The following is a 15,399-nucleotide window of genomic DNA, read 5'->3' on the forward strand; positions in this document are numbered from 1 at the left end:
CTCCCCTCATCTGGGTATCGCATTCCCTATTTTAGAAAATCTGCATTTTCAATGAAGGTGTTGCTAGACAGTTTTGTATGCTTTTAGCTTTAATCAGAATGATGTACATTATGAGTTTATTGTAAATGAATAAAAGTACATATTTGATTCATGTTCCCTTGGTATGTTTCAGTGTAATACCCTTAAACTAGACACTTAATGAGACTCGTGTTAATTTAGAATGTTCACAGCCAGTGGGTCAGTCTGGGGAGACCTATCCTAATAAGGCTGACACTGTTGTGCCACTAAGTCAGTTGAGGTGGCCTGTCTCAGCTGCCAGGGTAAGACCCTAGGCACATGCAGGGTAAGATTAATTGAATCTTTCAACTGGACCAGATTTCCAGTATTGCCCTGGACCTTGGAGATTAATGGACAAAACTGGAAAGTTACACCCGACCCCTAGACTTGATTATGATATTGTACTACGTGTCGAATTGGGCTATCTATGATGTACCAATCAGTGAGATCCTTAGCGGGGGTCAAAACCTAGGTATGTTGGGACAGTTTGAGAATAAATCTGAGTGGGTAATCATAGTGATAGGATCATCCCCTTTGTCGAACAAAGGTAATGATCGGGGATGCACTCTCACTGATGGAAATCAAGACTACCGGCAGCCAATTTCAATCGTTGAGATTTGTTTTGCAAAGTATGTTTTATATGAGATATAAAAGTAAATATATTATGGTTTCTAAAATGTTTGCAAAAGGTTTTAATTCCCAGAATCCATATAAGCAAAGAGTGCAACACTGTTCCTTGCAGCCGAGGGAGAGGTCCTCTCTTCTCGGGCAGTGTTTGATCATTATGGGCTGAGAGGTTGAGTGTAAGACCATTGAGGATAATACCTGATGGGCTAATCTTGCATCTACCCACAGTCCCTGGGTGTTACAAGGTGGCTTGGCCCAGGGACCACTTAGGATTAGTGTTGGGCCCATAGAGCCCATTTGATGGGTTTCAGGGGGTGCACTATCCATAATAGTGTATTCGACTAGGCCTTGTAACAAAGGCTGAGCCAAACCCATGTGGCTGATGTATAGATTAATGCTTGGGTTCCACGCCATACAAGGAAGCCCAACTGGGCAGCAGATAGGAAGACTAAGTGAGCACATAAACTTAATGGGCCTTAAGCCCATTTCGAACTGGGCTAATTTAATGAGTTAAATATGGGGTGAATTCTGAGATGGATTAGCAGATAGGATAGGGTCTTAACCCTATCCACTTAGAGAGTCCAGATCTAAATGTGATTCAGTTCTAGAAACCTCTCAATGAGATTAGGAGAATGTTGATCTAATCTGCAGATAAGATAAGGGTTTATCCTTATCACCTAAAGGAATATCTGATCCAAATATGATTTGGATCAACAACACCTAATTGGATTAGGAGCTGATCCTTTAGGGTTACAAAAGAAGGAAGGGGTGATAGCCTTTAGGAGACATACTCATATCCTTTCAGAGCAAAAAAATGCACAGAAGAAAGAATTAAGCAACCTTGTAGAATTCTTTCTTGCCGCCTCCTTCTTCTTGCCGCCTACCTTGCCAGTTCGATCTCCAGTTGAGGGAGAAGTCAAGATTTGATCTTGATATCAGTTCTTTGTGAATGGATTGATAGGAAGCTATGCTCACGTGCCATCCTACTATTTCTTGCGAAGGAATAAGTTCTTGGAGAAGAACACTGCTGATTCTACTCCATCCTACACTGCGCCATCTTCAGTAGGAGCAGTCTTTGGATCATTCATTGGGCGTGAACACCCCCATTAGGAGATATTACTTCTCCGTATCAGGTATAATTCTCTCCCACTACTTTTGTTTAGATCTGGTTCAGTTTATGGTTCAAGATTGATCCTTGAAAATATGATTTTCTAAATAGGGAATTCGATTCCTAGTTGAAAGGGAGAGAAATTTTGTTTTGAAATTCGCCCACCTTATTCTGCAAGATTTGGGCATCCATATGATGGATCTCTCATCCCTTCGGTGGTATTAGAGCCATGGTTCAAATCTTGAACCAATTTGTTTCAGATCTGAACCTGCGCAAATGGGTAGGAGGTGTTCTACCCGATTTGCGCAAATAAAAGTTTTTGGGAAATTGTCCCAAAATTTATGGGCGAATAGTCTGAAATTAAATTTTACATAAATCTAATTATTGTTTAGAATTGTTCTTTATGATTTTCTTGATTTATGGGTTGTTCGTACAAGAAGAGATCGAATTCTTGATTTGCATAGGGAACCTGCGATTTTGCAGTTTATTGATTATTTTATTACTTTTGGTCTGTAAAATATTTTTTTTTATTTTTTAGACTGAATGTATAGGTATTTGATCTTATGTAATTATTAATAGAAAATAGGATTTCTATTTATTTTATTTTGGATCGAAGATGGCGACGCATAGAAGAAGATTTCGCAGAGAAGGAGATTTTGCAGATGGGAGAATTGCAATCTACGATGTGTAATTTATGAAACTATGCCCTATGATCTAACCTCTGTTTTGCAGGAAGGATTGTGTGAACAGCCCTGATATACTGATTCTTGATTGTTCTTTTATCAGTATTTAATTTCAGATTATTTTCTTGAATTAAAGATTTAATTAAGGCTCAAACCCTAGACCCATTTGAACCAAGATTGGTTCAAATTGTTTGGACCAAATCTAGGGTTTGATCAAGGCTGAAAGTGAGCCCTAATTTTCCCACTAATGGGCCTGAGGCTTGATAATTAATTAAATAGTTAATTCGGCCCAACCTGTAAAGGCCTAGTTTTAAATAGATAAAACTGGTAAAAGCCCACTTAACACTTGAAGCTATATGGGTTGAACCCTTCAGCCCATATACCTAGATAATATTAATGGTTAATATTATGGATTCAAAATGGGCTTCAAATGGGCTTTACAGATAATTAATTGATTGGATCAATTTATCCTTGCATGTGATGTATGGATGTGTGATGTGCTATGTACATGGGCCATAATTGCTTGGCCCATGCTCAATCGACAGTGGATCTTGCGCACACCATGGCTGAATGCACATCATTTCCATGGTGTCCCTTTTGGTCATTGGATGACCTCCCTCAGTGGTGGGCCCCCACATCTCATTGAGAAGTTACATGTGGGACCCTAGCCAATTTGGGGCCGCCAAAATCTGACTTTATGAAAGCCAGTGGGAACCACTTGGGTTTGACCTAGATCAAACTAGGGCGTAATTGATTGTTCCCTCCAGCTAATATGAGTACATGCGATAGGGAGATTGATATGATGAACTCTCTAAAGGCCTTTCATCATTAGCATGAGGTTGGATCCTTCAGTAATGAGGAAATGCACCAGAAAATGGGCTATCCATTTGCTATTGGGCTTGTCTGAGTGTTTCATAAGATGATAGGGGTGTTATAGACCGATGTGTGAGAGGCTTCACCAGAAAATGGGAACTCTCTCATGATACCTTGGCATTCACGAATATGATGGGTAAGCACTCACTGGACAGAATGGTTTACCTGAAAATGGCTCTAAACCTTGTCTGACAGAGGCCAAAGGGAAAACTCATATGATGAGTGGATATGATCATTCACAAAAAGGTGGTGGGGTTTTGCAGCTGAAACAGTTGGCTCCATGCACCCTATGTGATTTTCCACATTTCCAGAGACAATTCGCAGTCTCCGTCACTAAGAAAGGAGGGAAATCTTAGAGATGAATAAATGGGAATGGAGCATAGATTAAAATCCATATCTATGTAATGAACATGAATCAAATTAGGTTGTGGACTGATGTTTGCTCTTTTATCAGCAAATGGAAAACGGACAATTTTCAAAGCTGCTTGATAACAACAAGCTGAAGGGCCCAAATTATGCTGACTGGTATAGGAACCTTTTGTTGGTCTTAACCTCTGAGAAATTGGACAAGGTAGCCAAGAATCCTGACCCGGATCATCCAGGAGATAGGGCTTCTGAGGCCCGGAGAAGAGAATACCAAGAATGGGAGGAGAAAAACTCCCTTGCCCACTGCTATATCATTGCCTCCTTGGACAACCCAATTCAGAGGTAGTTTGATCAGATCGAACTTGCTAAGGACATATTAGGTAGTCTCAAGACAATGTACGAAGAGCAAAATCATTCTACTCGGCAGAAGGTCTTGAAACTGTTCATGACCGCACAGATGTCCAAGGGCCAACAAGTTCATGACCATTGTCTCTGGATGATGGGTTATCTCAACGAACTGGAGACTCTTGGATTCGGGCTGGATCTGGTAACACAGATCGATGCTATTCTCAACTCTCTGCCTCCATCCTTTAATCCATTCATCATTAATTACAACATGAACAAGCTGAATGTCAGCTTGTAGGAACTCAGCAATATGTTGCAGAGGGCCGAAGAATTGATTAAAAAGGATGAGCCCATTGCCATGCTTGTTGAAATTGGAAAATTGGGCAAGAAAAGGAAGGCAAAGAGAAAGCCCCAAAAGAAGGCTGCCAAACCCAAGAAGTAGAGGAAGGACAAAGCATCAAATGATTGTCACTTCTACAAGAAGACCAGCCACTGAAAAAGGAACTGTCCTACCTACCTGGAATCTAAGAAAGGTAATCTCAAAACTTGTGTTATAGAAACCAACTTATTGGTTGCTTCAGTGTCCTGGTGTATTGACTCCGAGGCTTCAACTCATGCGTGTAACTCAATGTAGGGGTTCAAGGTAAGCAGAAGGCTGAGTGAAGTAGAAGTCACGCTCTACTTGGAGACTACTGCAACTGTTGCAGCCGTGGCCATAGGAACCGTGGAGTTAATTTTTAGAGAAAGTGTTATTGTACTGAAAGATTGTCTTTATGTGCAAAATTTAAGGAGAAATTTGATTTCTGTCTCAAAACTATTTGCAAATGGTTATTCTGTCTTGCTCAGTAATACGATTACTATTAAAAGAAATAACAGATTCATTGCATATGGGGAACTGGAGAACGGTCTCTATGTTCTACATCCTTCTCTAGAAACTAACATAACCGAAACTACGTCGGTTGAAATCCCCAAGAAGAGAGTCCGTGATACAGTTAATCCCACGTGCCTATGGCATTACCGACTTGGCCATGATAGCTATAAATATATAACTCTAGCAAGTGTACTAGTTATCAAGTAGTATAAAATGTCGTTCCCATGGGGATTTAACAAAATAAGTATTAGAACCACAATCTTTTCTAATTATTTGGACGACCAAAATTCAGAATTGAGCAAGAACTATTGAGAATAAAAATTAGCATAAGAAAATAAAAGCAAAGGTGATCATTAATCAAATCTGCAATGGATGAAATCGATAGAGCTTTTGGTCCACCTAACCAATGCAATGAATATTGATGGGTTTGATTTACCAAGATCATTTGTCATTCTCATAAGCTGAGGTCTTTCCAAATTTTATTTAATATTCTCTCTCGAGATATACTAAACCTACGCCCATCAGGTAGCCCTTCGATCTCTCGAGTAGAACTCTCAAGATGGGAATGCATTAAATCCAAGAAGACCATGAAATTCAAATGAATCATGTATATATATCTCTATATACCATTCAATTCACACTATGAATTATTCAGTCGATCATGTGAATTCCTCTCTCGATTCATTCACATAAGTCAAATCAATCAAGAGGTGGCCAAGCTTTTGATTGCATTAAGTATAATAATTCATAGACTATATGAAAATCACAATCTTGGATAAATTATAACAATATATTCATTAACATGATTAGGCTTTCCTCAGCCCTAGCAAGAAACAAATTAGTTTATGATAGAAGAATTAAAGCAAACAAAGGGAAAGAAAGAACTCTTGGAATTGCCCATGATGTTGAGATCTCCTCCTCTTGCCGCCACTTTCTTCTTGAATTCCTACTCCTTTCTTGACTGATTGCTCCTTTATTCTTGATTCAATCCCCAAGATTGAGTGATTGTGTGATGCCTAAAGCTGGTCCACCCCCTCCTTTATATAGCTTAAAGGGGAGGGGGTGGTCTCCTACTTCCTCTTGAAGTTGATCTTTACAAGAATAGAAAGTCCTATACTAATTCTAATATTATCTCTTTATCTAATGAACTCAATACTTTTATCTCTTTAAGGTTACATCAAGAATTTAGATCTGGAATGACTCTTCTCAGTTTCTTGGATTCGTATTAGACCTCCTCTGCGAATTAGGCTTCATCTAAGCTTTTTTGCAAGTTGGGCTTCAGCTGTGGATTGGGCCTTCCTATGAATTTTCCCCGTCTTCGGGCCCAGTTTTACTTTCGATGTAGGCCGAATTTGTGAAAGCCCAAAACATGAAAGTTGTGGCATTTTCTCTTATCTTTCCAATGGGTCTTGAATCAACCCATTCGGAGTTCTGATACGCGAGTTAGGCCCAGATTATTGAACAATGTCGAAATTGTAAAAAATCATCCGATTTGTCTTTTTTGCTCTTGATGCCTTCTTTCATGCCCTAAACAGAAATATGAGTCTAATTAGATGCTAATTTGGTATAAAAGACATAATAATTGGGGATAAAAATATAATAACTTCTACTCTCATCAAATCCTTCACACTTAAACTCTTGCCCGTCCTCGAGCAAGACAAAACTCAAAATTAAAACAAGAACAAGCTAACTAAAAGATTGTTTTGGATTTTTCTCAATAGGGTATTTGTTCTCCCGCATGCCTTGATCCAGTATTAATGGTCCTTCCATTCGTCCATTTCTTTTTCTTTTTAAATTGTCAAAGAATAATCTTAAATTGCCAATCCACATGTCCCCAAGTGAGATCGACAATCAAGGGAAACAAACATCTCTTCGCATGAATAATTTAGGGCTAGAGTAAGCCCTCCTTGTTTTCATAATCACATGCAGCAAGATTCAAAAAATTACCCTCTCATGATTTTTTAGAATGAAATAAGGAATGTTATTACCATAAGCTTTATCATGAGTTCAATGCATCAAAAGGTGAATTAGGGTTTGGGATCTAAGGATGAGTGCATTTTATGCTCCATCTCACCTTTTTCTTATTCTTTTAGTGTGAGTGCATTTTATGCTCCATCTCACACGAGTTTTTTTTTTGGATAATACATTCCAATACATGAACTCATTATCATGGTCTCAACATGCATAACAAAACAAGTTCTGGAATAATCATACCATATTTTTCTATTAGAAACCAAATGCTCACAAGGGTCAAATTTGTATTGCATCTTGCCCGTTGATCATTCAATCTACTGAGATACCTTCCATAGCCAAAAATTTTAGCTAGATTTGCCTACATCTCTTCCTATCTATCCCACCTAAGAACATGATTTAGGGTGGTTTGCAATCATTCAAAAACAAGTCTCTAAGGAGCATAAATTTCAAAAGGGTTAATAAGATGATTAAAGCATGCTAGAGTCCGAAAAAAAAATTATCAACCCCTTAATCCTCCCCCATACTTAAGATATACATTATCCTCAATGTATAGAATATGCATAAGAAGAACAATGAGAGAAAGATTTAAGAGGACTTCCCTGAATGCCTTGTTGAGATCCTGTAGATGTGAGATACGAAATAAAACACACTCAAAAAGAAAACTAAACAAAACAAACAACTAAACTTAATGTGTTGCCTCCCACAACACATTTTAAGTTATGAGCTTGACTTTCACCTTTCCTTCATGGCAGTTTCAAGGAGAGAATGGACCCATGGTGGATGGGTTGTTCTCCTTCAATGTAATGCTTCAACCACTGTCCATTTACCTTGAATGTACTCCCATCATTATTATGTAGTTCAATTGCAACATGAGGGAATACATAAGCCACTACAAAGGGTCTGCTCCACCTGGTTTTCAACTTCCGATGTTTCCCCCTTTCATCCTTCATAGGTGGGTTTAAACCTGGAATAGGGGCCTGCACAATAGATGGGAGGGGTTTTGTGTGAGATGGAGGTAAACTAATAAAAGATGCACTTTGAGTTGTTATTTCAAAAGAGTCTAGCTCAAAAGTCAAATTTCACAATTCTGATTTCAGCACAAACTTCTGCTCTGCTTGTTGCAATTGATTAGGACTATTGTTAAGTGCAACTTTCAATGTGTTTTCTGATTTAGATGTGTCTACTTCGGTTGCACCAACATCAATGCTATCGATTGCATAAATTTCATGTTCAATTGTGTTGGGATGTTCCATGGTTTTAAATGCATTGAACACCATTTCTTCACCATTGATTCTAAGGGTAAGTAGACCTTTTCGCACATCAATTAAAGCATCACCAGTAGCAAGAAAAGGTCTCCCTAGAATCAATGGCATTGTCCTATCTTCCTCCATATCCAACACAATGAAATCAACAGGAATAATAAAATTGCCCACTTTGACCAAAACATCTTCTACTATTCCCCTATAATATTTAATGCTTCTATCAGCTAATTGTAGGATAATAGTTGTAGATGTTAATTCATGCAATCCAAGTTTTTCAAAAATAGAATAAGTTATTGAATTTATACTAGCACTTAAATCACATAAAGCTTTTTTCAAATTCAGTATTCCCTATGGTGCAAGGTATAGAAAAACTCCCTGGATCCTTAAGCTTTGGGGGCAATTTCTTTTGAAGAATGGCTGAACATTCTTCGTTTAGTTTTACCATCTCACCGTCCTCCCACTTTCTTTTGATGGACATTACCTCTTTCAGGAATTTGGCATACTTCGGCATCTATGACAAAACATCAAGAAGATGAAGGTTAATATGAATCTTTTTGAAAACTTCTAAAAATTTTTCAAACTGCTTATCTAATTTAGCCTTCAAGACTCTTCTTGGCTAGGGAATAGGAAGTTTAATTTCATGTAAATTTAGTTTAGGGGTACTTCCTTCATTCTCTTTTTGCAGATCAGCCACTTTAGCTTCCTTGTCATCTTCTTGAGATTCACCGATTGTCTTCCCGCTTCTTAAGGCTATGGCGTTCACGTGCTCTCTAGGATTCTTTTCTGTGTTGCTGGGTAGCTTTCCCTCTTTCCTTTCTAACAACATGCTTACAATCTGCCCCACTTGAACTTCTAAGTTTTTAATTGATGTTTCTTGCTCTTGGAACCTTGCTTCAGTGGCATTAATGAACTTAGAGATCATTTCCTCCAGATTGTTCTTTTTTTCTTGTGGGGGCGGCTGTGGTTTGAAACCCATGGGCGCCTTTTGCTGATTGTTACTCCACGAGAAGTTCAGGTGATTCCTCCACCCTGGGTTGTATGTATTGGAGTATGGGTTGAAGTTTGACCTACCAGCATGAGAGATAAAGTTAGAACTCTTATGGGGAATAAAAGGACTATTTAATTGACAATCAGAATTAATGTCCTATTTGACCATATAAATTGCATGAGATGCTAGATGGTGTATTAATGGCTACAACATTAAAAGTATCAAGTTTTTTATTCAGATTAGCAAGTTGTGCAGATATGGCTGCAAGGAAATCGATATGGTTACACCCCTCTGATTGGTTTGGTCATTGCTCCACTGTTAGCTATCTGATACCATCTCCTCCACTAGGTCATAAGCTTCCTCTAGAGTTTTTCTCATGATCGTGCCACCTACAGTTGCATCAATAATAGATCGGTATCCCATGGTGAGGACACTTCCTAAGCATCTCCTTGAATTGTTCCCATGCTTCATACAAGGATTCCCTCTCAAATTGAGCAAAAGTAGTAATATCATTAATTAACTTTGTTGTTTTGGAGGGTGGGAAATATTTAGCCAAAAATTTCTGGGTTAGATCATTCCAAGTGGTGATACTTCCTATAGGGAGTGAGTTAAGCCAATCTTTAGCTCTATCATGCAATGAAAAAGGAAATAATCTAAGCCTAATAGAATCATCACTAACTCCATTAGGTTTAAATGTATCACATATTTCTAAGAAGTTAACAATGTGTGCATTAGGGTCATCACTTGGTAACCCACTAAACTGAATACTTGTTTGGATCATCTGAATTATTGCAAGCTTGATTTCAAAATTGTTGGCATGAATGGTGGGCTTGCAAATGCTGGATGTCGCCCCATCAATGTTTGGACAAGCATAGTCCAAGAGGGTGCGATTTCCTTCTGCCATCTCTCTTTCAATCTCTATGGCTGGTTCGCAAATAACAACCTCCTCTCTTGTTTTTTCTTTGTTGGCCCTTTGCAACAAGTGAAGGGTTCTCTCAATTTCTGGGTCGAATTCAGCTAGTCCTTCCTTTCTAGTGTGTGTCATGCACTAGTAAATCTGAACCAGCAAGAAATCGAACAAGTAAAATAAAAATAAAATATAAAGAATAAAAACAACAATAAAAAATCCAAATTAATCAAGGTCAACAAGTGCTAATATTATTTTAGGATTAAATCCCGACATTGGCACCAAAAACTTGATAGCTATAAATATATAACTCTAGCAAGTGTACTAGTTATCAAGTAGTATAAAATGTCGTTCCCATGGGGATTTAACAAAATAAGTATTAGAACCACAATCTTCCCTAATTATTTGGACAATCGAAATTCAGAATTGAGCAAGAACTATTGACTATAAAAATTAGCATAAGAAAATAAAAGCAAACATGATCACTAGTCGAATCTGCAATGGATGGAATTGCTAGGGCTTTTAGTCCACCTAAACAATGCAATGAATATTGATGGATTTGATTAACCAAGATTATTTGTCATTCTCATAAGCTGAGGTCTTTCCAATTTTTATTTAATATTCTCTCTTGAGATATACTAAACCTATGCCCATCAGGTAGCCCTTCAATCTCTCGAGTAGAACTCTCAAGATGGGAATGCATTAAATCCAAGAAGACCATGAAATTCAGATGAATCATGTATATATATCTCTATATACTATCCAATTCACACTATGAATTATTTAGTCGATTATGTGAATTCCTCTTTCAATTCATTCACATAAGTCAAATCAATCAAGAGGTGGCCAAGCTTTTGATTGCATTAAGTATAATAATTCATAGACTATATGAAAATCACAATCTTGGATAAATCATAACAATATATTCATTAACATGATTAGGCTTTCCTCAGCCCTAGCAAGAAACAAATCAGTTCATGATAGAAGAATTAAAGCAAACAAAGGGAAAGAAATAACTCTTGGAATTGCCCATGATGCTAAGATCTCCTCCTCTTGCCGCCACCTTCTTCTTGAATTTCTGCTCCTTTCTTGACTGATTGCTCCTTTATTCTTGATTCAATCCCCAAGATTGAGTGATTATGTGATGCCTAAAGCTGGTCTGCCCCCTCCTTTATATAACTTAAAGGGGAGGGGGTGGTCTCCTACTTCCTCTTGAAGTTGATCTTTACAAGAATAGAAAGTCCTATCCTAATTCTAATCTTATCTCTTTATCTAATGAACTCAATCCTTTTCTCTCTAAAATTACATCAAGAATTTAGATTTGGAATGACTCTTCTTAGTTTCTTGGATTTGTATTAGACCTCCTCTACGAATTGGGCTTCAGCTAGGCTTTTCTGCAAGTGGGGCTTCAGCTGCGGATTGTGCCTTCATATGAATTTGCCCCATCTTCGGGCCTAGTTTTAACTTCGATGCAGGCCGAATCTGTGAAAGCCCAAAACATGAAAGTTGTGGCTTTTTTTCTTATCTCTCCAGTGGGTCTTGAATTAGCCCAGTCAGAGTTCGGATACATGATTTAGGCCCAGATTACTGAATGATGTCGAAACTATGAAAAATCATCCGATTTGTCTTTCTTTGCTCCTGATGCCTTCTTTCATGCCCTGAACAGAAATATGAGTCCAATTAGATGCTAATTTGGTATAAAAGACATAATAATTGGGGATAAAAATAAGATAACTTCTACTCTCATCAGGCCATATCGGTGATGACCGAATCATAAGATTGGTAAAGGATGGTCCTTTGGATTTTCTAACTGTAGAAGATCTTTCCACTTCTGAACCTTGCTTACAAGGAAAGATGACAAAATGGCCATTTAACGGTAAGCCTAAAAGATGTACAGGCACACTTGACCTTATACATAGTGATGTGTGTGGTCCCCTGAGTGTTGGGACACGGAATCAACACGTGTATTTCATCACCTTCACCGATGATTTTTCACGATATGGTTACATGTACCTAATGGGACACAAGTCTAAATCCTTTGAAAAGTTCAAAGAGTTCAGACAAGAGGTCGAGAAACAGTTAGGGAGAGAAATAAAAGCCCTTCGATCAGATCGAGGTGGCGAGTATCTCTCTAATGAATTCATGGACTACTTAAAGGACAATGGGATAGTATCACAATTAGCTCCTCCTGCAACACCACAACTTAACGGTGTTTCAGAGAGGAGGAATAGGACCTTATTGGATATGGTCTGGTCGCTTCTCATACACTCAGAGTTACCCACATCCTTTTGGGGTTACGCATTAGAAACTATGATTTACGTGCTTAATCGGGTTCCAACCAAATTGGTTCTGAACACTCCATATGAACTTTGGACTGAAAAGAAACCAAGTGTCAGACACTTGAAGATTTGGGCTTGTCCAGTACACGTCAAAAGAACGAGTGCAGACAAGTTGGAATCCAAGATCAGTCGTTGCCTATTTGTAGTCTACCGAAAAGGCTCTGTGGGTTACCTATTCTATGACCCAAGTGAGCAGAAGATGTTCTGCAGCCGAAATGCATAATTCTTGGAAACAAATTACATTCCGGACACCCATCGTCAGGAAGTAGTTCTTGATGAGGATAGCTCAGGAGCAGTGGGAGATGTCCCACAAGTTTCAGATAGTGACCAGCCTAGAAGATCTACTCGGGTATCCAGGCCACCAGTCCATTATGGTTATGACTAGGATAGTTACCTGGTAGAAACCTTGACTAGTGAAGAGGATCCCATGACTTACACAGAAGCTATGTTGGACATAGATTCCTAGAAGTGGGTGGAGGCCATGAGAGCAGAGATGGACTCAATGGAGACCAATGGAGTTTGGACTCTAGTAGATCCGCCCTCTGGCATAAAAGCAATCGGTTGCAAATGGATTTACAAGAGGAAGAAGGGCCCCGATGGTAGGATTGAGACCTTCAAAGATCGTCTGGTGGCAAAAGGGTACACTCAGAAAGAGGGCATCGATTATGAGGAAAGCTTTTCGCCTGTAGCCATGCTTAAATCCATTAGGATCCTGCTAGCTGTAGCAGTATACTATGATTATGAGATTTGGCAGATGGATGTCAAAACTGCATTCCTGAATGGAGATCTTACTAAAGATATCTACATGCAGCAGCTGCAAGGCTTCATTGTTGCTAGTCAGGAACACATGGTATGTAAACTAAATAGATACATTTATGGACTTAAGCAAACTTCTAGGAGTTGGAACATCCGTTTTGACTCTACTGTCAAATCGTTTGACTTCAAGCAAAATCCGGATGAACCCTGTGTTTATAGGAAGTACAGTGGAGATAAGGTTACATTCTTGGTTCTGTATGTAGATGACATTCTACTCATTGGGAATGATGTAGGAATGTTAACTATGGTGAAAGTGTGGCTTTCCCAACAATTCTCCATGAAAGATCTTGGAGAAGCCTCCTATATACTGGGTCTTCAACTCTATAGAGATAGATCGAAGTAGATAATAGGATTTTCCCCATTCTGCTTACATTGACAAAATAGTTAGAAGGTACAGCATGAAAAACTCCAAGAAAGGAAATGTTCCTTTCAGGCACGGGGTCACTCTCTACAAGAAGATGTCTCCTAAGACCTCTAAGGAGATTGAGGGCATGAAAGACATTCCCTATGCATCTGCCATAGGGAGCATCATGTATGCCATGCTGTGCACTCATCCTGACATTGCTCAGGTAGTAAGTGTGGTAAGCAGATTCCAAGCCAACTTAGGCCAGGAGCACTGGACTACTGTGAAAAACATACTTAAGTACCTTCAAAGGACAAAAGAATTTTATCTGGTATTCGACAGTAGCTCACTACAGATCCAGGGGTATACAGATGCCAATTTTCAGTCGAATCCGGATGATGGATATGTTTTCACGATAGGATTGTGTGTTGTTTGCTGGAAAAGCAACAAACAGGGGTCCACTACAGACTCCACGACCGAGGCTGAGTACATTGCCACAAATAAGGCTGCCAAAGAAGCTGTATGGATGAAGAAGTTCATCCACAAGTTGGGAATAGTTCTGTCCAGCACATCACTCATCTCGTTGTTGTTTGACAACAATGGAGCCATTGCTTAGGCTAAGGAGCAACGAGCCCACTTGAAGTCAAAGCACATCGAGAGGAAGTACCACATACTGTGGGAGATTATTGGTAGAGGGGATGTCCTGATTCAGAAGGTAGCGTCAGCGGAAAATGTAGCAGACCCTTTGATGAAGCCACTATCACAGAAAGTGTTTGAGAAGCATGTCGAAAGCATGGGACTCCGGCTTGTACCTGATTGGACCTAAGTGCAAGTGGGAGCTGTTAGACAGTTTTGTATGCCCTTAGCTTCAATCAGAATGATGTACATTATGAGTTTATTGTAAATGAATAAAAGTACATATTTGATTCATGTTCCCTTGGTATGTTTCTGTGTAATACCCTTAAACTGGACACTTAATGAGACTCGTGTTAGTTTAGAATGTTGATAGCCAGTGGGTCGGTCCAGGGAGACCTATCCTGATAAGGCTGACACTATTGTGCCACCAAGTCGGTTGGGGTGGCCTATCTCAGCTACCTAGGTAAGACCCTAGGCACATGTAGGGTAGGATTAATTGAATCTTTGAATTGAACCAGATTTCCAGTATTGCCCTGGACCTTAGAGATTAATGGGCAAAACTGGAAAGTTACACCCGACCCCTCGACTTGATTATGATACTACTCTACGTGTCAGATTGGGCTGTCTTTGATGTATCAATCAGTGAGATCCTTAGCGGGGGTCAAAACCTGGGTATGTTGGGACAGTCTGAGAATTCATCTGAGTGGGTGATCATAGTGATAGGATCAGCCCCTTTGTCAAACAAAGGTAATGATTGGGGATGCACTCTCATAATGGAAACCAAGACTACCCGTAGCCGATTTCAATCGTTGAGATTTGTTTTGCAAAGTATGTTTTATATGAGATATAAAAGTATATATATTATGGTTTCTAAAATGTTTGCAAAAGGTTTTAATTCCCGGGATCCATATAAGCAGAGAATGCAACACTGTTCCTTATAGCCGAGGGAGAGGTCCTCTCTTGTCGGGCAGTGTTTGAACATTATGGGCTGAGAGGTTGAGTGTAAGACCATTGAGGATAATACCTGATGGGCTAATCTTGCATCTATCCATAGTTCCTAAGTGTTACAAGGTGGGTTGGCCCAAGGACCACTTAGGGTAAGTGTTGGGCCCATAGAGCCCACTTGATGGGTTTCAGGGGGTGCACTGTCCATAACAGTGTATTCGGCCAGGCCTTGTAACAAAGGCTGGGCCAAACCTATGTG

General features: G+C 39.2%; 1 non-coding gene across 1 annotated transcript; it reads left to right on the plus strand.

Moving 5' to 3' along the window:
• Positions 1–9,570: 9,570 nt before the first annotated feature.
• On the plus strand, positions 9,571–9,677 carry LOC148874042 (small nucleolar RNA R71). Its single transcript, XR_016106099.1, has one exon. It is a non-coding gene; the product is annotated as a small nucleolar RNA R71 (small nucleolar RNA).
• The last annotated feature ends 5,722 nt before the right edge of the window (positions 9,678–15,399 follow it).

Source organism: Nelumbo lutea, chromosome 1 (assembly GCF_056320005.1).
Source record: "Nelumbo lutea isolate HS-2025 chromosome 1, American lotus-T2T, whole genome shotgun sequence".
NCBI classification, from domain to species: Eukaryota; Viridiplantae; Streptophyta; class Magnoliopsida; order Proteales; family Nelumbonaceae; genus Nelumbo; species Nelumbo lutea.